This window comes from Chiloscyllium punctatum, chromosome 5 (assembly GCF_047496795.1).
Source record: "Chiloscyllium punctatum isolate Juve2018m chromosome 5, sChiPun1.3, whole genome shotgun sequence".
Taxonomy (NCBI): domain Eukaryota; kingdom Metazoa; phylum Chordata; class Chondrichthyes; order Orectolobiformes; family Hemiscylliidae; genus Chiloscyllium; species Chiloscyllium punctatum.
This window is the reverse complement of record NC_092743.1, coordinates 88,429,237-88,451,655: the sequence shown is the minus strand read 5'-3', so window position 1 is coordinate 88,451,655 and position 22,419 is coordinate 88,429,237. Positions and strand designations below refer to the sequence as shown.

The window sequence follows — 22,419 nt, the reverse complement described above, 5'->3', positions numbered from 1 at the left end:
ACATGGTAGGCTGCTCTGGAAGGTTAGATCACATGAAATCCAGGGCAAGCTGGCAAATTGGATACAAAATTGACTTGATGGTAAGAAGCAGAGAATAATAGTGGAAGAACCCTTGTTGGATTGGAGGCCTGTGACTAGTGGAGTGCCTCAGGGATAGGTGCTGGACCCACTACTGTTTGTTATCTATATCCATGATTTGGATGAGAATGTACAATAGACAATGAGGAAGGTTATCAGAAATTGCAGCAGAACTTTGATCAGCTAGGAAGAAATGGCAAATGGAGTTTAATATAGATAATAATCTTGCATTTTGGAAAGTCCAAATCAAGGTAGGAGTTCCTTGGTGAATGGCAGGGCCTTTAAGGAGTGTAGTAGAACAGAGGGATCTTGGCATTCAGGTTCACAGTTCTCTGAAAGTGGAGTCACAAGTAGACAGGACAGTGAAGAAGGCTTTTAGCACACTGATCTTCATCAGTCTGGGCATTGAGTATGGATGTTGGGAAATTATGTTGCAGTTGTACAGGACTTTGGGGAGGGTGCACATGGAGTATTACTTTCAGTTTTGGTCACTTTGCAATAGGAAGGATGTTATTAAACTGGAAAGAGTGCAGAAGAGATTCACAAGGATGTTGCCTGGACTCAATAGTCTGAGTTGTAGGGAGAGGTTGAACAAGCTAGAACATTTTTTTTAAAGAGCTTAGGAGACTGAGGGGAGATCTTAGAGATGTTTAAGATCAGTAGAGGCATGGATAGGGTGAATGCACTTGGTCTTTTTCCCCAGGGTTGGGGAATTGATGACTAGAAGGCATCAGTTTAAAGTTAGAGGGGAAAGAATTAAAGAGAACATGAGCGGCAACCTTTTTAGAGGGTGCTAGTTATATGGAATGAGCTGCCACCGGAAGTGGTTGAGGCGGGTTCATTAACAACATTTAAAAGGCATTTGGACAAATACATGGATAGGAAAGGATTAGAAGGATATGGTCCAAGTGTAGGGAAATAGGGTTAGCGTGGACAGACATTTTGGTCGGCATGGATCAGTTCTCCTGTCTTCCTGTAGCTCCTTGCTTCCTCAATTTTCCACTTGTTTCCCTTTCACCGTGTCAGTTTATAAACTGACATTCTGCTTACAATCCTTTGAAAAATTCCATTGTTGCTAGTTTAACATTAATGTTTAATTAATGCTTATGTATCTTGTTAGCTGCTGCTACCTGGGGAGCTAAGATACAATGAAGTTGGTGAATAAGAACTTTTATTCAAAATTGTACGCCCTTGAATTGGGAGAACTTAAAACTTATTGTCAGGGCATCTCCAATGTTCTCACTATTCCTTCTAACTATCCTAAATATAATGGAATCATTGGGTCCTTGGAATATATCACTTTTTCTTTCTTCATCCTTACTGTTTTGCTTGTGTTGCTATGGGTGAGTCCTAATGCCTGATTCAGTATTGGCTTTCTTGATGTCAAGCGTGCTGACATTTTCTTGTACAAGGGCAAAGTAATCATTCAGCATCTATTACTTTTTATTTCATTGACTAACATCCCTTATTAGTTTTCAAGGTGCTCGTGTTGCATGTAGCCATCTTTCTTTCTTGCTAACAATTTTTTGAAAAATATATCAACTTTGATTCTTTATAAGTTTCATATTCCTTATCTGTTTTCCATAGTGCAGTGTAGTTGGAGAAATTGTGAATGTATTCAAGGCCACTGAAATGGTTTGGTTGGGTGAAGACAGTATGGAATTTGATCCCTAAAGCATTGATTTTTTTTTCCAAAGAGTTCAGTGTGTTAAATTTTTCTTTATCTGTTGCTCCAGTTGTAATGGTTTTCTTTAAAGATATAGACTAGGACTTCTAAAGTTCATTGGTGTGAAGGTGCCGGTTTTGGACTAGGGTGGACAAAGTTTTTAAAATCGCAGTGCTAGGTTATAGTTCAACAAGTTTATTTGGAAATACAAGCTACCTGATGAAAGAGCACCGCTCCGAAAGCTTGTACTTCCAAATAAACCTGTTGGACTATAATCTGGTGTTCTGATTTTTAACAAAGTTCATTGGAACAGTGGTGATTGTAACTCTGCAAAAATATGGCAGGACGAATATAGAGCCAGAAAGAACTAATGCTGTACCAAGCCAGAACATGCTTTTTTTTTAGTTACTTATCATAGAAAACATTAGACTTTTCAGGGACCTAAACAAAAGCTGGTACTGAAATTGAGAAAGTTATGTTGTGAGCAAAAGTTTGCTTACAGAGTGGTTCAGGAGGAAATTCCAGGGGAGTGGGATTGGTTAGTTTGAGACCACAGCTGCCAATGCTTGTATGACAGTAGTGATGCTATGTAATTGTATAGAAGTGGGGGGATAAAGTGGAAAGTTCAGTTGTAGTTCTGGGTGTTAGCATTGTAATGAATTAAAACGGATTCGATTTTTGTCAACATTTTTCAAGTCTTGCTTTAAACTATGCCAAGATGATGCCAATACAGCGATATGGCAGATCAGGTGGAGCACTGAATAAGATTAAACATTTCTGCTCTGTTCCAATTAAGTACCTGGTCTCCCTCCTAGGAAGGATGTTGTGAAACTTTAAAGGGTTCAGAAAAGACCTACAAGGATATTGCCAGGGTTGGAGGGTTTGAGCTATGATTGGGAGAGGTTGAATAGGCTGGGTCTGTTTTCCATGCTGTATATCTCTATTACTCTAGACTCATTAGTCTTAGTATTATCTGAGAAGCAACCACTGAATTTCAGTGCTCATTATCTGCCACCTTTTTTGTAATTTGTTTGATTGCTAATGCTGGTGGAATATATTGCCTTTCAGAACTGAAACTACCCCATTAATCTCTCAATCACCATAGCTAACTTAATTGCTACTGTTGGTCTGTGCTAGAGAAGTAATTTATACTGGTATACAAATGCATGCATTTGATATAGTCCCTGGAATTTTAATTTTAAGTTGTACTTGCACTTGTTTAAAAATGCATTATTAAATTGCTGAAGAAATTATTTTTCCCAATACGCTTTTTCCATTAATTGAAACAATATAAACAATTAATACTCTTGTTCTTTCTAACAGTCATAATTCCATTGAATGCTTCAGTCATTATTTACGAAGTATGGCATACCTGGACTACAACGTCTGTGTGGTTAAGTAATATACCTTTTTTGATCTTTTGACTATGTAGGTGTGGCCTGTGGACATTTTAGAAGTTTCAGTCAAAAGCTGTGGAATGTGAAGAAGCTGAACAAAAAGAGGACATAATCAGAAGACTGTTGCAAAAGCAGTTCTGTTTTTCTAGTTTACATTTCCTATTAAAAGGATATGGGGATCTTGGAATCAAGAATTCCTTAAAGTGGTTTTTCATCCTAATTTAGGTTAGTATTTTTATATAACAAAAAATGCATGAATTATTATTAGTGGAAGAACCTGCCTTTGTGTCTAATGTAGAACAGGTTTTAATTCAGATGTAGTTCTCCCTGGTATGTGCTCAGTGCACTGTTTGTTTTTCATAACCCACATTTTGGAGTTTATTTCATACTTGTGTTTATTTGAACATAATTGTCCAGACAGAGTTCTGTCAGAATGTGCTCTTTAGGTTGTCCATAGAGCCTATACAACTTAATCATGCTAAAAGCTTTTGATTTCTTCAAGGGTGATTCCTGTCCTTGAAAACTAAAGAACAATGTTGCTCCAGGAATATTCTTTGGAAGTGTATTTGTAAATCTTGTTTTTCTCAAACTTTTAAAGGATTAAAATAAAAACATGGACAATTAATGAAACCACTGCCTTGGATTTGGTGCAGGATTTTTGAGAATAAAACTTCGTGGGAAATAGATCTTCTGAAACTTAGAGTTGGTTAAATGTACAATGTTCCTGCTACTAAACAAAATTAAATGTTGTTCTCAGTCTGTAGGTTTTATTATATAACAGATCCTATATAGAAGCCATAACTATTGATTTTTCTCCTTGGTTACCCAGGATCTGATCCTAAAATATTCCTTTTGTTACCTTAGGTTCAATGGGGCATTTTTAGTGAGCTTTGCTCAAAGAATTTCTGTTTCAAATAGGAACTGGTTTTGAAAATTCTGAAAGTCCTTTAAAACAAATTTGAGTAGATGTTTTAAGGTACATGATATTCTCTGAATTGCACTGGCCATTTTACAGTTAAACACAATTGATTTTAATTAGTGCTGATATTGAGGAATGTTGGTCAAGACCCTTGGGAGTCTACTATAGCCTTTGTGCTTTTGACATGTAGGCCCAGAGAAGAATAAATGCAATTGAAAATACACCGTTTGAAACTAATGAGAAAATATGAACATTTAAAACAATTTCTTATAGCTGTTCCATGTTGTCAGGTCTTTCCTTGAGTCATAAAAATGAAATACTGTGGTTAGTTATTGGCTACATGTAAGCTGATTTGTATTTGTAATAGATCATGTCGTCATTTCTGTGTTTTGTATTAAACCCAGATAGTTGAAAATAACATTTAAACAGCACTTGCAAACAACCATCCTAAAGTATCAATGCTTGTGCAGTCATAAAGATGAGTGCATGAACATGTTACTTCAGGTATGCACTTTTTTTGGGGCAGGGGTGGATCTGCTTCATGCATCCAACTTGATCCACATAAATAATTGAGACAAATGAATGGCATTGAATTACAACTCTGCTTGTTCTACTTCAGAAACCTGCCCCAAGGATAAAGTCCTGATGCAACAGACTATATCGGTCATTCCTGATTAAATCGTCTGTGCATTTACAGTGTGATTATTCAGTTTGTACTAGTCAGCACAGGAATTTACTGACATCATAACTTGGAAGTCCACTCACTCTCTTTTTGGGTGTGTTGACTGAATGATTTAAACAGGCGTTGTGCAAAGCTTGCAGATAGAATATTGCCTGCAGTGTACTTCAAAATCTTGGATCTAAGCATAAACTACTTTTGTCAAGTTAGCTGGATGTTTCATGGAAATTCAAGTTTATTTCAAAGCAAAATTCATTTACCAGCAAGATTCAATCATTTTATTAAACTTAATTTTGAAGTTTTTGCTGCAATCTCAAAATCCTATCCTAAAGCTTTGAATCAGAGCTTTCACTATTAATTTCTCACATCAATTTAAAGTTCAAAACTACTTTTAAAAACAGGTGTAATTTAATTGCAATGATTTTTCAGAAGTCTGAAAGGGTGTCAGATTAAAATGCTAATTATTGCATTTTTTGTTTCTAGTGGCACAGATCCCATTTGTTTCTTTTGACTACATTCACATTGCACGGAGCTTTTTTTTTTGCCATAAAATAGACCCTTTCTGTTAAGTTTGTATTGAACCTTAATCCAATTCAAGAATCAGCTTTGTATGATTTGGGCTGGGCCACTTCGCTCTCATTAAGTGTAACTATGTACTGAATCTAGAGCATCTGTCAATGTAGGAGAAAATCACTGCAGATTCTGGAATCTGTACTGAAAACAGAAAAATGCTGGAAATCACAGCAGGTCAGGCAGCATCCGTGGAGAGAGAGAGCAAGCTATTGTTTTGATACTAGATGTCTCTTTTTCCAAGCTGACGTGAAGTTTGAAGGGGCAGCACTTATGCAATTATGTTTGGGGGTGGAGTGCTGGGGGAGAAAGTGTGCTGTTAATGATCAGAATGTGAGAACAACAGAACAATGGATGCCCAACTGCCAAACTATAAAGAACAGATGGTCACACTGGAGTGGGAGGAGGGAAGGGGAAATGGTGACAGAATGCAACAAGTAAAGCTAAACTCAATATTGAGTCCAGAAGGTTGTAATATGCTTACTCTGAAACTCTTCCTCCGGTTTGCGCTGTGATTTGCTGGAGCGTTGCAACATGCTGAGGACAGACAAGTGGGCGTGCGAGCAAGATGCCATGTTAAAATGACTGGCTGCGGAAAGGTTGGACTGGAGCTGTTCCACAAAGTGGTCAGCTAGTCTGTTTGGTCTCTCCAATGTAGAGTAGGTCACATTGGGTGCAGCAAATGCAATAGACCCAGCGTCTCGACCGTTGCTTCAAAAAATACTTTTTCTTTCTTTCAGTTGTCAAGGACTGCAAGCAACTTTATTTTCTCTGACACCAGTCCTGCACTGCCTTCCTCCTTTCCTCCTATTGGACCCCATCCTCTCCTGTCATTCAGAACCGATCCCTTACCCTCCCTTAGCATCCACCTGTTCCAATTCTCGGGTGCCATCTCTTTCTGCAGAGGACCTGACTCGTTTCGCACCCCCCCCCCCCCCCCACCAAATCTCTGAGGCTCAACATACTGTTCTCGGCAAAGGACTCAGCTTCATACTGTTACGCCTCAACCTTAATGAATTTCGGGCTCTCCATGATGTTGAACTGTTTTTCCTCAGTCTTCGTTTTCACTTCAGCAGGAACTCTCCACCCCACTCTCCAACAACCCCAAAGATCCCTTCACCCACTTCCAGTATTCACCCTCCACTTGGACCCCTTCTTCTGGCCTCTTACCTACCCTCCATCTTTTCACTGAAAACTGTCGGCGTGATATCAGCTGAGTCAATTTCTGTGCTCCTCTCACTCACTAACTTGTCCCCTTCTGAAATTGCTTTGCTCTGTCAGGTCCAACCCTAATTTTGTCATCAAACCTGCCCACGAGGATTTGGAGACGTTCAACACCAACTGTCAGGCACTTCTTCATATCTCACCCTGGACTATGACCCCAAGTCAAGCCATTGCTGCCAGGACTGGCACTGACCTTATTACCTCTGGAGATCTCTGTCTGGCACCCCAGCCCTAACTGTCTCCTCTTCACCATGGATATCTAATCTCTATACCTCCATTCCCCACCAGAATAGTCTGACAGCTGTGTCAGCTTTATCCTTGACCAGAGGCCTGCACTATCCCTATTTCCCATCATTCTCCTCTGCGTGGCTAAAGTTATTCCCTCACAGAACAATTTCTCCTTTAATTCATCTCGCATCTGCCATATCAAAGGAGTGGCTATGGACACCCTCATGTGTCTTATACCTGCCTGTGTATGGGGTATGTGGAACAATCATTGTTCCAGGTCTACACTGCCCCCTCCCCCTCCCCCACCCAATTTTTTTTTGAGTACATCGACTGTATCAGTGCTGCTTTATGCTCTTGTCTTGACATTGAAAAATTTGTTAATTCTGTCTCCAACTTCCACCCCTCTATAATTTTTCATGGGGTTGTTCCATGTCCGATACTTCCCTTCTTTTCCTTGACTACTTCATTCCGGGTTATAAACTATCCTTCTTCCATAACCTTAGTTTCCTGCCTATTGTGGTTGACAAGGACATGGAAGATATAATGTCTTGAAACACACAAGTGGATAAATCGCCAGAACCTGATCAGGTGTACCCTAGAACTCTGGGAAGCTAGGGCAGTGATTGCTCGGACCTTTGCTGAGATATTTCTATCATCAATAGTCACAGATGAGATACCAGAAGACTGAAGGTTGGCTAACATGGTGTCACTACTTAAGAAAGGTGGTGAGGACAAGCCAGGGAACAATAGATCGGTGAGTCTGATGTCAGTGATGGGCAAGTTGTTGGAGGGAACGTGGCTTTGTGCATGGGAAATCCTGTCTTGCGAACTTGATTGAGTTACTGAGTACAGAGACCTTGTAGTCACAGGTAGATAGGATAGTGATGAAGGCGTTTGTCATGCTTTCCTATATTGGTCAGAGTATTGAGTACAGGAGATGGGAGGTCATGTTGCGGCTGTACAGGGCATTGATTAGGCCACTTTTGGAATATCGCAAGCAATTCCGATCTTCCTATCAGAAGGATGTTGTGAAACTTGAAAGTGTTCAGAAAAGATTTACAAGGATGTTGCCAGGGTTGGAGGATTTGAGCTACCGGGAGAGGTTGAATGGGCTGGGGCTGTTTTCCCTGGAGCATCAAAGGCTGAGGGGTGACCTTTACTGAGGTTTATAAAGTCATGAGGGGCATGGATAGGATAAATAGACAAAGTCCTTTCCCTGGAGTGGGGGAGTCCAGAACTAGAGGGCATAGGTTTAGGGTGGGAGGGGAAAGATATAAAAGAGACTTAAGGGGCAAGTTCATGCAGAGAGTGGTATGTGTATGGAACATGCTGCCAGAGGAAGTGGTGAAGGCTAGTACAATAGCATCATTTAAAAGGTATCTGGACGGGTATATGAATAGGAAGGGTTTGGAGGGATATGGGACTACATTATGGACAGCATGGTGGCACAGTGGTTAGCACTGCTGCCTCACAGCGCCTGAGACCCGGGTTCAATTCCCGCCTCAGGCGACTGACTGTGTGGAGTTTGCACGTTCTCCCTGTGTCTGCGTGGTTTCCTCCCGGGTGCTCTGGTTTCCTCCCGCAGTCTAAAGATGTGCAGGTCATTTGAATTGGCCATGCTAAATTGCCCATAGCGTTAGGTTAGGGGTATGGGCGGGTTGAGCTTCGGCGGGTCGGTGTGGACTTGTTGGGCCGAAGGGCCTGTTTCCACACTGTAATGTAATGTAATGTAATCTAATCTAATCTAAATTAGGTTGAAATATTTGGTTGCCATGGACGAGTTGGACTGAGGGGTCTGCTTCCATGTTGTATATCCCTATGACAGAACAATCTTACCTAATGAACTATGCTTCTGCCCTTGCCCCTTCCCATCACACTAAACGGTCTGATTGAGTCCTCTTGTCCTCACTTTTCATCCCATCGGTCTCTACATTCAAAGGATCACTCAGTTGAAATTGTCTATGCCACCACCAAACACATGGTCCCTCTGCTCCCCCGTCTGCATTTTGCAGGGACCTTTTCCCTCCAGGATACCCTTGTCCACTCCTCGATGGCCATCAACAGCACCCTCCCTGCCCGTGTAACCGCAGAAGGTGTAACACCTGCCCCTTGCTCACCATCCAAGGGCCTAAACAGTCTTTCAGGGTGAAGCAACATTATACCTGTACCTCTCCAATCTGGTCTATTGCATTCACTGCACCCAATGTGGTCTACTCTACATTGGAGAAACCAAAAGTACTTCTGTTCCATGTCTTCCTGTAGCCAATCATTTTACCATAACGTCCTGCTCACATGTCCACTTGTCTCTCCTTGGCATGCTGCAATGCTCCAGCAAATCCCAGTGCAAACTGGGGGAACAACATCTCAGCTTCAGAATAGGCACTTTACAACCTTCTGGACTTAATATTGGTTCAACACCCCCAGATTGTGAACACTCCCTTTCTTCAAGCTTTGTTTGCATTCTCTGTCACCATGTTCCAATCCCCATCCTCATTCCAGTGTGACCATCTGTTCTTTCCAGTTTGGCAGTTAGACATCATTGCTCTGCCATTCTCATTCTGGTCACTTAATCTGCACGATCAGCCCCCTTTCTACCCCAGCATTCCTCCACCACACTATATTGTGTGAAAGCTTCATCCTCCACTCTTCATGTCAGCTTGGTTGAAGATTCATCTAGACTAGAAACATTTGCTTGCTCCACAGATGCTGCCTGACACAGATTTCCAGCATTTTGTTTTCACTAAAGCATCTCACCTCCACTTGTTGAATCTGTCTGCAGTGCGTACCATTACCTTCTGATATATGCAAATATTCTACCACTAATTACCATTCACTCTATTCATAGTAGTTAAATACCAAATTCTATTTTTGTTTGTTCTAAACAAATGTAGAACTTTCTTCCTTTCAATTTTGTAAAATGTTGGCTCACCAAATTAATCAGCATTGTAAAAGTGAGGCTTTATTCAATTTCATAAGCTTGTACTTAAGCAATGATATATTGAAACACTGTTTGTTTGAGACAGTAAATACAGAAAATGCTAGAAAAACTCTGGTCAGATAACGTGTGCGCAGAACAAATAAGTTAGTTACAATTGTATGCTTTTGTGATCACTGTAGTATTTTAATTACTATCTTAGTCACAGTTTGCATACTGTTAGCTGTGAGAATCATTAGTAGCACCCTTATCTCTGAATTAGAAGGTTGTAGGTTTAAGTGCTACTTTTAAAACTAAATAAAATTTTAAGCCTAATATAATTTTGCTGCATAGTCTGAATGTTTTCTGCTTCAATATTAAATGAAGGCATACCTGCTTGTTTGAGTTGGCTTCCGTCTCATGACACTATTACAAAAGAAAATGAGCATTCAGGCCAACATTTATTCTCAACCAGTGACACCAAGAAAATATTATTTGACCCTTTATCTAATTTCTTCACAGGATCTTGCTGTATGCAAATTGTCTGCTATATTTGCATACATGTTTAAAGTAAAAAAAACTGCAGATGCTGAAATCCAAAACAGCCAGGCAGGACGCTAGAAGAACAAAGCAGACCAGGCAGCATCAAGAGGTGGAGAAAGAAGATCCTGAAGAAGGATTACACCTGAAACATTGACTTCTCCACCTCCCTGATGCTGCCTGGCCTGCTATGTTCTTCTAGACTCCTGCCTGTCTATATTTGCATATATAAACTGACCTCTGGATACTCCACTAGCTGTGAATATTTTTGGATCTGAAATAATTGCTATTTCATTTTTGGTAACATAAGATTTGTATAGGAATTTATATAGCCAGTTCTTTCTACTTGCCCTGATTGTAATTAGTTTCAGCTGGACCTTATACCTTAAAATTCATATTTGAATTTTAAGGTATAATTTTTCAGTTTAGTGCTGCATTGTGGATCTTGCCATCCGTCTGTTTGAAATATTGAATTATTTGGTACAAACTTGAATTTACTAAACATTATTAAAAATGTACAAAAACCTACAAAAGTAAAGCAGGTTGGATCATCTTGAGGCCTCAATGGTCTTGTCAGTCAACTGAAGAGCTAGCAGGAGACATGCTGTCTGTTTCAGAAAGGCCTGCTGAGTCAATAGGTCAGTCAGATTGTGGCAAGGGTGCCAGCAGGCCTTCCATAGTCCTTGGAGGTGAAGCCTGACCTAATGAGTTGTTGACCAACCAGCAGCATCACAGGAGAGCATGGCTGGAAGAACAATTCTTCTGAAGTCCCAGATTGTGAATTAACCACTTATCAATGGTAAATGGTGAGGCTGGTCTTGGGTTGAATCATAAGAGTGTGGCTCACAGTAGGCACCCGTCCGTCCATCCATCCAGTCACTAAATTTAATGCCAGCTACTTTTTTTGAGTGAGACCCCATACACATGTGACAGAATGACCACAGGATAACTGCTGTCATGCATAGTAACAGGCCCATTTGCAGCTAGGTTAATTCCAGGGACAGTGGGTTGAGAACACTTAAGTGGTACTTAATTATCCACTTAGCCTTAGTTGGTGGCAGAAATGGGAAGGCAACAAGGTTCATTTACAGTACCACCCTATCTTTTCCTGTCTCCTTGCTTGCCACTTCTGAGAGCAAAAGGTTGTGCCTGAAGCCTTGCATTTTTGGACTCTGTTTGCCCTTGTGGAATATGAACAAAACAACTCAATAAAAGATTTGATCATTTCAATGTTTTCTGATCATTGCTGTAGAATTTATCTTTATATTTATTATATTGTGTATCGTAGCATTTAATAAATTACCAAATCAGTTGATTTGTGTTTAGTCTGAGTTATTTGTGTTAATTGTCAACAATTCTAAAAGTAAATTTCAGCAAGAGTACACTTAATATGCATTGCCTTTACGTTATGTTGAAAACACTAGTAAATGCTATTGTGGTCTCTTTTGACATAATCTGGTATTTCATACAGAAGACATTATCATTACTATTATAAAGTGATACTAGATGATCAAGCTAAGCATAACTGCAGCTTTCAATCAGGAACAGGGATCCAGTTGGTTCCTTGATTTGAAAATTGGAAGTGTTGTTTCTTTATGTAACTACTGAGTTTAAAAATAACAATACCAGACTTCTCCCTTGCTTTATCTCCTTCCACTTAAACTTTGCTTTTATCCTATCAGACTTGTAGATATTTTTTCCTAATCCTAATTGTTAAATGTCTAATTGAAATCTGAAGATATGCTGTCTGAAAAATCATAGACATTGTTCAGTGTTCTACTGATCCAGATGAAGGGCTTCTTTTCAAAAAAATTAACCTATTTTTCTAATCAACCTGTTCAAAGATGTTATTACACTCCTCCTGGAGGAGTTGGGACTTGAACATGGGCCTCTGAGGTAGGAACACTACCACAGTGCCACAAGAGAGCCGTCACAAAGAACATTTTGTTACCAATTCACCCATCTTCTTTCATCCCCACACTTCTTTAGACATTTAAGCAGATGGTTGATTTAAAAAGCTGAAATTCTCCAGTCTTTTCTCTATCTCGGTCTTTAATACTACAAGTTGCCATTCAATAATGTTAGTGACTGGAGTTGGATGCAGTCTTTGAGATGTGACCTGACCAGAGCATTATGCAATTTGATTACAGCTTCCTCTGACTTCATTGTATAGTTTAACATCTTATTGGCATTGCTTTTCTGCATACTTGGAAATGTGGAGTTCCAGGTCTGTTAAGACTTAATCAGTCAGCTGGTGGCTTAGTGCTTGGACTTCCAGTGCCTCTGTCAGAATGTTGTTAGTTGAAGCCACACTCGAGACTTGGATGTGTAATGCATGTTGACAATGTAGTGCAGTATGAAGGAGTACTGTCTTATGACTAGAATGAGAGGAGTTACAAAACTTGCATTCAGGTGCAAAACAATCCCATGCTGTTATTTGCAGAGAAGAACCCTGGCTGAGCACAAATTAGCAGTAGCAGACTAAGCAAGTAGTCAGATGTATAGTTATCACTCAGATGGCATCCTGATTCTAGAAACATTTACACAGATGACCACTGTAAGCAATAAACTGAATGTCCTAGCCTAGATTCATAATTTTCATCCTTTTAATCCAAAAATGTCTGTGCCATGCTTTACTGTCCCATTCTTCTGATGTCTGCATATTCCAGAGCACCTTGATTCTTCTGGCTCTGTTGACGAGGCAGGAAAATTAGTTCTGTGGAGTCTTCAGAAGTGCAATGGAAAGATACTATTGTTGGAGATGCTCCAGCTATAATATAGTTAGCTGGATAAATGTGGAAGCAAAGAAGGCAATCTCTTAAAACTACACAATGGAGATACAATTGAGAGCTGCAAAACATCAGGATGAACTTAGAGAGATATATCAAGTCAGGCTTCTTTAAAGCTGTGGCAGAGATGGAGTCCTAATTGAATCTTCACATGGAGTTCCGGACTAAATGGGCGTGCATTTGGATGACTTTTGAGAAATCTGGTATACAGAGGAACGTAACTTCCAAGGACCGAAGTCTAGTGTGGGTTTGTGGTATAGATTAAAAACAATTTTGAAGATGAAGCAAGACAGTATATGAGTGTGAACAATGTAAAATATCAGCTAGTATGGAGGTCAGGTTGAACATTTGGTCAGCAATTTAGTGGGATTGGAATCAAATGATCCCACCCCATATTTACCTATATCATCATAGGTAAATACTGAAAATCTATTTTTCATTGATCACTTCATCTGCATATCTCCATCATTCCTAAATGCTCATCCTCTTTTGCATATTAAAGCTCTTTTTCTACATTACCATCTATGAGCCTTTTTTGTTTGGACTGTTGTATTTCCCCTTTTATTTACCAATTTATTGTTTGCCCCAGTTTTTAAATTTGTTAGTCCATTTATCAATGGAGTGCTTATAATTGGCACCAGTTAAGAATCAATTTTGTACTCTGTTCTGTTTCTGTTCTGAATATTTCCATAGTCCCAAAAACTATCTTGTGCTTTAACACTCATCTGGCCCAGATTCCTTCTTTCAGTATTATTATTTTTGCAACATCCTTATCAATACCAAATTTAGTTTCAGACCCACACTAACCACAGGGCACCCTTCGTTTTTGGCAAGGCTTATATGACATAACAGGCTACAAAGCAAAGAGAATAGAATCGCGGACAACAGTACATGAGCTCAATGCAATCTATGCTCTCTTTCAACAGAAAGGTAGTGAAACTATATCGCCTGTCCCATCTGTCTCCGATACACCTGTACCCTTGGTCACTGCTTTAGATGTTAAATCAGCCACCTTAAAGGTGAACCCACAGAAATCAACTGGCTGGGATAGGGTCCCCACTTGTGCAGACCAGCTGGCAGGAGTACTCTGATCTTCAACCTTTCCTGACAATGTAAAGTCCTCACCTGCTTCAAGAAGACACAATCATCCCAAGAAAAATCATGCAATGTGCCTCAATGACAACTGCCTGATGGCTCTGACATCCATAATTATGAACTGTTTTTGAGAGGTTGGTCATGGCTCACGTTAATTCCTGCTCCCAGATTGATTCCTTGCAATTTGTCTACTGGCACAACAGGTGCACAGAAGGTGCCAACTCATCCCTGGAACATCTGGACACAAATACCTGTCAGTTCTTTCTTATTGACTACAGTTCTGCCTTCAACACCATGATTCTAAACAAACTCGTCTCCAAACGGCAGGATCTAGATCTCTGCTCTCCCCACTATAACTGGATTCTCAACTTCCTGACCAAAAGACTGCAGTCAGTAAGGATAGGTGACAACACTACTTCCACAATAATCCTCAACACTACTGTCCCCCAAGGCTGCGTACTGAGCCACTACTATACTCCTTATATACATACAACTGTGTGGCCAAATTATGTACCAACTCTTTTTACAAGTTTGCTGACAACAACATCATTGTAGGTTGGATCTCAAAAAATGACGACTGCATACAGGAAAGAGATTGAATGCTTAGTGGCATGGTGTAAAGACACCAATCTCTAGAGCAACATGAGCAAAATGACTTCATTGACTTCAGAATGCAGAGTGGAGGTCATGCCACTGTCTGCTTCAATGGTGTTGAGGTATAGTTAATAAGTGTGCAGATAACACCAAAATTGGAGGCATAGTGGACAGCGAAGAAGGTTACTTCCCATTACAATGGGATCTTGATCAGATGAGCCAGTGGGCTGAGAAATGGCAGATGGAGTTTAATTTACGTAAATATGAGATGCTGTCTCCCATCAATTGAGGTCGTCTATACATCGGGACAGAAGGTATGAAAGTTTGTATACACGTAACAAAACAGATTCAAGAATAGCTTCTTCCCTGCTATTATCAGACTTTTTGAATGGACCTCTTTAATATTCATACTCTCTCTGCACCTTTTTGTCAGCTATAACATTGTATCCTGTACTTGATTCTGTTAAATATGAAAGTATGACTTGCGTGGATTTTGGACCCAGGAGAAAGCATACTGATAAAATTATAAACTGTTTTAACAACAAAAACAGAAGGTCTCTTGTTGGAAGTCTGTTTAATTATATCTGGAAGATTGAGTGCAAGGGCTTTTCTTCTGTAGCAGGGATAAAAGTCAAAGTAGTTTTGAGACTTAATTGTCCAGCCAATGTACCTGCTGGGACCATAGTATAATGTATAAATGCAGTGTAAGCACTTTTGGATTTCTCAATTAACTAATGAGGAAGTACCTTTTCAGTAATTTGGTATGATTGCTTGTCTATTGAGTAACATAATGTGAAATCTTATGTAATTCTTTTCACCTGTCACTTGGAAGTTTATCTAAGTTATTGGGATCTTGGGGTCATAACAGTTGTTAGCTATGAAGCAGCTGATGGTGAAATTGCAGAAATGTATAAATGACAAATGTGGAACATTATCCAACACCTACAAAGACAGGACAAAGGTGCAAAAATGAGATACAATGAAGCCTTACTAACGTGATAACTGGAATATTGGAACAAGGGGAATGTTTAACAAAATTTCTTTGTGGGTGATAATTGGAATGCAGAAGCAGAGCCCACAAACTTTTGTTTAAAACTTAATTTCTTAAAAGAACTATGTTACAGGATATGGTGAGTGTGCACTAGTATGAAATTAAAATACAGACGCAAAGTGGATCAAATAGCCTGTTGAAGGTCTGTAACATTCCATGATTAGAATCCAGTTTGTCTGTTTTGTCAACTTGCTAGTACTCTACTGTTAAACTATCCCTAATGGCATGGCTAGTCTTTACCTTTTGAAAATTACTATCAATCTACCTGTCTTAAAGTGACCATTCAATCACTCTCCTCTCAAATAATCTCCCCATGTTAAACTTTTCCTTAACCATATAATTGCAACCTAAATGCATACCACTTATTCTTAGTGCTGTCCCTCCCATTGGTTTCAGATCCAACAATAGCATTAGCATTTCAACCACCTTGATCACAAACATCACTGACATCTGTGAGATTGTTAACACGTTGTCAAAGGCAATTGGGGGGGGGGGTTCCTAAGATGGCAGCGATCTGAGAAGATCAGGACGACCCTTTAACCTGCCCAACCCAGCTCATCGGGATTTCTTGGGACTCCAGAAAGATTGTGGAGTCCCAAGAAACGCCTAAAAATTAACATCTTTATTTTCAGCTGTCCAGAGATGCCTAAAAAATGAAGAGCATCTGAGGCCGGGACTGCAGATCAGCCTGCAGCAGCCCCTGAGCCTATTACTCTCCAGGATCTGGTGAACCAGCTCTCGAAGACTCGTGGGATGCTGGGGAAACAGATTGAAGAAAAGCTGGCTCCAATCTCTCTTTTATGCTGCAGAAGCATGAGCAGCAGCTAGGAGACCTGGAGCTGAGGACAAATGAGGTGTAGCACAGGGTCACAGTGGTGGAAATGATGCCAGTTCATCCAAGGATGAGATCCAAGCCTTCAAGACGCAGGTCTGTAATTTGTGTGGCCAAGTGGATGATCTTGAAAACGGGCAGGAGAAAAAACATTCGGATCATCAGTCGGCCTGAGGGTAAGGAAGATGAGTGGCCTGCAGAATTTGTTGAGGATTGGCTTCAAAATTCCTTGGATTTGGAAGCTGGCATGTGAGGATTGAAGATAGAGCAGACTCATTGGGTTGCAGCGCGGAGATCGGGTCTGGGTCAACGTCCTTGTCCTCTCCTGATGAGTTTCCATCATTACTGGGAGAAGGAGAGAGTCATGGAGACCAGGGGAAGGATCCGAAGTCCCTAATTTACGAGGGCTCTAAGATAATGTTTTTTCAGGACTTTTCAGTGGTGGTGATCTGAAAACAAAATCTTAGAATGGTGTCAAGAGGAGACTGAGGGAGCTTGGGATTCAGTACTCCAAGATATCCGGCAGTGCTTTGGATCACCTTGGATGGATCCATGCATCTCTTTGACACATCGCAGAAGGCAAGAGACTTTGTGGACAAACTAACCTAATTTGAACAATTGTAGTATGTATAAATAGTGTTGTTTGGGTATGTGGTTGGGTATGTTTTATCACTTTGTAAAACAAAAAATGGAGGAAATCCAGTTGGAGCTTTATTTTTCCTTTTTTTTTTCTCTATTGATAATAATTTGGTTTAAACTATTTCTAAATTAGGATATACCAAGGGATGGGTGGGGTATTTATTCCCACGCCCTTTTTTATATATAATTTTTTTTATTCATATTGATATTCTATGGGCGGTTTGTTCTTTTCAGCTTGTGTTTGCAGTGCGGCTCTAGCTGGGAGAAATGAAGGTGGTTGGAATGGTTAGATGCCTACTTATGGGCAGTTCGGGATGGGTAGTTGCCCCCTTTGGGCAAGAGGTGAGTTCCCCTACTCAGCGCTGTTGGCACTTTGTATGTTGGTCCTTTTATTTTGGTTTTTGTTTTTTTATGATCATTTTGTAGGTTTGTTAAATGTAGTGGTTTTAATTTAAGTAGTTTTTATATTTGGTGGATCATGTGACACTAAGTCTCAGCAGTTTGTGGTTCGGGTTCCTCCTTTCTGGAATTTAAATGTCATTGGCCATAATTTTCTGCAATGATTCGATTAAATGGTGTATCTGAAATATCAAGGGAAGTCACTCACCAATTAAGAGGAAGAAGGTATTCTTGAGTCTGAGAAAGGAGAAGGTGGATATTGCTTTGTTACAGGAGACACATTTGGGTGACCAGGAACATCTGAATTTACAGCAGAATGGCTTTGACAGAGTTATCTTTCATTATTTAAAATCAGAAGTAGGGGAGCTGCCATATTGGTTAGGAAAAATCTCCCATTTAAATTGTTGGAATGTGTTAAAGACATATCCAGGAGGTTTGTAATTCTTAAAGCTTTGACAAATGGGGAAGAATACAGTGTTTTAAATGTTTATTGTCCCCCCAGCTCATCCCCTTTAAATTTCTGGTAGATGCTTTTTATAAATTGGTATGTCTCTAGTCCCGGCACATCATTAAAGGGGAAGATTTTAACTGTCTCATGGATCCCACAGTAGACAGGTTGCCCAAAGGTCCCTCGATACCCTCTGTATAAACTAAAGTTAGTGGGTTGGTGTGGAGGCATCTCCACCCTACAGGTAGGGATTTCATGTTTTTCTCCAATCCGCACAGATGTCACACTAGGATTGATTTTTATTTTCTGACCCCTGCAGTAACCCTGGATCTGATGGCATCTTGTACGATTGGTAATATTACCATCTCTGATCATGCTCCAGTGTATCTGACGGTTAAGACTAAGGACGTTACAGTGGGTTCAAGGTACTGGCGAATGGATCCCTTCATCCTCATAGATAGTAAGTTTGTGGAGTATTTCTCTAGGAAATTTCAGGCGTTCCTAGACATCAAAACAGACTTGGTTGATAGCTCATTTGTTTTCTGGGAAACTGCCAAAGCCTATGCTAGGAGGTTAATTATTTCATAACTGCCAGTAGGGAGCGGCAGAATGGTGAGCAGCAACGTCTCCTTGAAGCATGATCGAAGGCAGCCGAGAAGGCCTACTTTGACTGACCCTCGTTGGTCAAACTACAGAGGATTACGGCATTGCAGTCTGCATTAAATTCCGTGCTCACGCAGACAGCAAAGAAGGAGCTGGCTTTTGCAAAGCAAAGGTTACACGAGCATGGTGATAAGCCAGGCAAATACTTAGCAAATCTTGCCAGAAAGAGGAGTGCCCCACAAACCATTACGGCGATTAGGGAGGGGTCTGGGAACCTAACCTGTGATTCTAAAAAGATTAATGTGGCGTTCCAGAGATTTATACCAATCTGAGGATTGTGAGGAGGGGCAGGCCAAAATGGAATCCTTTTTTAAACATCTGAAGCTCCCGGGTGTGACTCCCGAACAACAGTTCTTTCTCAATGCCCCATTATCAGAGCAAGGAGTGCAGGAATCTGTGGAGCAGTTTCAGAGTGGAAAGGTGTCCGGTCCTGACTGGCTTCCCAGTGAATTCCATATGTTTAATGACTCATACAGTCATGACTGTCTCCCACCATCTCTGAGAGAGGCCAATATTTCACTTATCCTTAAAAGGGAAAGACCCGGAAGACTGCTTCATACAGGCCCATCTCGCTTTTAAATGTGGACTTTAAAATCTTCTCTAATGCTCTTGTGTTAAGGCTGGAGACTGTGCTACCTTCTATTATTAAAGATCAGACGGGCTTTATAAGGGGTTGTAGGTCCTCCAATAATGTTAGGAGGCTGCTTAACGTAATTCAAGCATGCCAACAGCAGTCAATACAGGGATTGGTGATTTCTTTAGATGCAGAGAAGGCATTTGACCAAGTTGAGTGGCCGTACCTTTTCTATACTCTCAGCGGTTTTGGTTTGAGCGAAGTCTTCATAAAATAGGTAAAGGTCCTCTACGGTGTACCTCTCGTGGCGATCATTACCAACTGGGTACGATCAAGCACTTTTAATATTTTGGCTGCCCATTTTCACCATTGCTTTTTACATTGGTGATTGAACCATTTGGCAGAGGCCATTAGTGGGGATCTCAATATATCAGCTCCAGAAGTGGGATCAAAATTATGTATGATCTTGTATGCAGACAATGTCCTAATTTTTTTTTTGACAATTCCAGCAGTTTCAGTGCCTCACCTGATACAATGCATTCACGCGTTTGACGCTTTTTCAGGGTATAAGATTAATTTTGCTAAATCAGAGGCTATGCCTATGGGTGGTCTTACAAAGGAGCTGGCTCTTGAGGGTAACTATAGATTCCCACTTAAGTGGTCATGGAGGGGTTTGTGTATTTGGGCATATTCATCACTCCAGTTCTCGATTGGCTGTTTAAAGCCGATTTTATTAAGTCTCGTAGTTGGGTCGGATAGCGCTTATTAAGATGAATATTCTCCCTTGTTTGCTATACCCTATATGGATGCTCCCCCGATTTTCAATAAACAAATACTGGGGAGACTGAACAGCTGGTTCAGCTCCTTTATTTGGTATTGTAAGTGGCTCCTCCATTAAATTAACCAAACTGCAGTTGCCTCACAGATTGGGGGGAATAGACCTTCCAGACGTTAAAAATGATCAATTAAACTTGCTTTTGACCTACGTGAGTGAGTGGGTTTGTGGGGATCCCCTTTCAATATGGCTAGATATCGAAGCCTCCTAGGCAAGGTGTTCCCTTACCAGTTTGCTGTTTTGGACAAAATGAGGACAGTTAAGGAATATTGCCATAACCCAATAGTCATCAATACGGCTAAAGCATGATTTAGCAGAGGGAGGGCAATATGGCAAAACATCTTTGGTTACACCTTTAGTGGATATGCCAGGCTTTTTAGCCGGGTATAATAGATTCAGGATAAACATTGGGCAGCTGGGGGTGTGTCTTGCATGGGTGATTTATTTGAGGGAGATGTAATAATGTCCTTTGATCAGTTAGTGCAAGTTATCTAATAGAGGCCTCTTTTTCATTTTATCATTAGGGATTTTATTTAAAAAACCCACACTTTTGACTGATCCCTGCAAATCTGACATAGGCAGGTGCTAAGGGCTAAGAGTACACTCTCTGTCAGTACTTTATATCATCAATTTGGGGGGGGATGCCATCTCATGAGTCTGATCGACTCTACACGATGTGGGAGAGAGAGCTGGGTGTTGAAGTTTCCTCAGAGGCATGGGTGGATATTTGGGAGAATGCAAGGAAGATATCAATTTGCAATGGGACCCATGCTTTACAGCTGAAGATTCTCCACAGGGTCCACTTGGCTCCGGACCGTTTGTCAAAATTTAAACCAGGGGTCTCTTCATGTCCGAAGTGCAAGGTCTGCACGGGCATTCTTACCCATTGTCTGTCTTTGTCTTACAAGAGGCTTCAAACAAATTGGAGTGCTGTGGCAGGCATACTGGAGAGGATTTTGGGTGTAAAGGTGGAGAAGGACCCTATCTCTCTCCTTTTGGGCCTACCCACTGTATTTCCTGCAGACATGCATAAGAAAAAACTTTTCAATATTCTCACGTTCTGTGCAAGAAAGAATATCTTGTTAAGTTGGATATCCGAAAAACCCCCAGGCCTGTCGGGTTGGCGGAAGATTGTTATGGAGCATATTCCCTTGGATTTTCTCACAAATATGGTACACCACAAAACTGAGAAATTTTACAAGACATGGGAGCCCTTTTTGGAATACCTGGACACAGATTTATCTGCCACACTAACAAGGGCTTTTATATAGCCGTAACGATTGTGTTTCACGAGTCCAGTATCCAGGGACGAGGAACTGTGAAGTATGAGTGTTTTGTTTGGCTGAGCTGAGTTATTACTATTTGTTTGTTGGTTATTTATTTAATTAGGTAGCTAGTTTAGTTTTTTAATTTTATATTTTTCTATATGTGTTTATACATTTGTACAGGAGGGTGGGTTGGGGATTTTTTTTATTTGGGTTTATTTTTGTACTGTTTTGAATTGCATTGTTTTGTACTTGATGTAATATTTTTTAAAAATCTATTTTTTCTCAATAAAAATATATTGCTTAAAAAAGCAGCAGAGAGGGTGAGCAGGACATCCGTCCTCTTCAACTGCTTCTCTACAATGATTCACTCCATGGAACTTGTTACAGTTACTATTCAGTTGGTACATCTACAACAGTTTCTCCTTCAGTAATTATCATTTTGTAAACCAGCAACTGCTCAGAACATAACCCACAGTCATCACATAATGAATCACATTTGATTCTGCTTCTTCATCTCCATCATCAGTGACTCCAGCATTGTAGGTGTGCTGAGTCAGTATTATATACTAAATGTTAAATGAGCCAATTTCTTCCAGAGATTGGTATAGGCAGGACTGAAGTATTTTCTTCAACTTCCACCTGCTTTTGGCTCTGATTTAATCAATTCTTCCTACCTCCAGGTAACTCTGTACAAACCTTTTCTTTTACAAATAACAATACTTCCAGTTCACAAACTTCAGATAGCCCATAATTCCAAGTGGTTTATCTATTAGTTCTGTCCAGACCCTGTTTATTTTGTTCTTTATGCTTCTGTAAATTATTTCATGTTCCGTCTCTATTATTGTCTCACTGTATGTGGATTTTGTTTGTAATGACATCCCATTGTGCTAAATGTAGATTGCCACTGCTATCCAATTTCCCAATCTCTCTCTCCCTCTAACTTTGTCCAAACCTCATTAACTCACTACTAATATGCAATTCCTTCCTTTCAATTATTGTTTTTCTAAAATTTCTCTT

The 22,419-nt window shown here is 40.3% G+C and overlaps 1 long non-coding RNA gene across 1 annotated transcript in view; it reads left to right on the top strand.

Annotated features, from left to right (window-relative positions):
• Nucleotides 1-21,520, top strand: part of LOC140477213 (uncharacterized) — a 56,252-nt gene extending 34,732 nt beyond the window's left edge. The window contains exons 2-3 of the long non-coding RNA XR_011960673.1: nt 3,177-3,366; nt 18,382-21,520. This is a non-coding gene — a long non-coding RNA (uncharacterized lncRNA). The remainder of the gene's footprint in view (nt 1-3,176; nt 3,367-18,381) is intronic.
• The last annotated feature ends 899 nt before the right edge of the window (nt 21,521-22,419 follow it).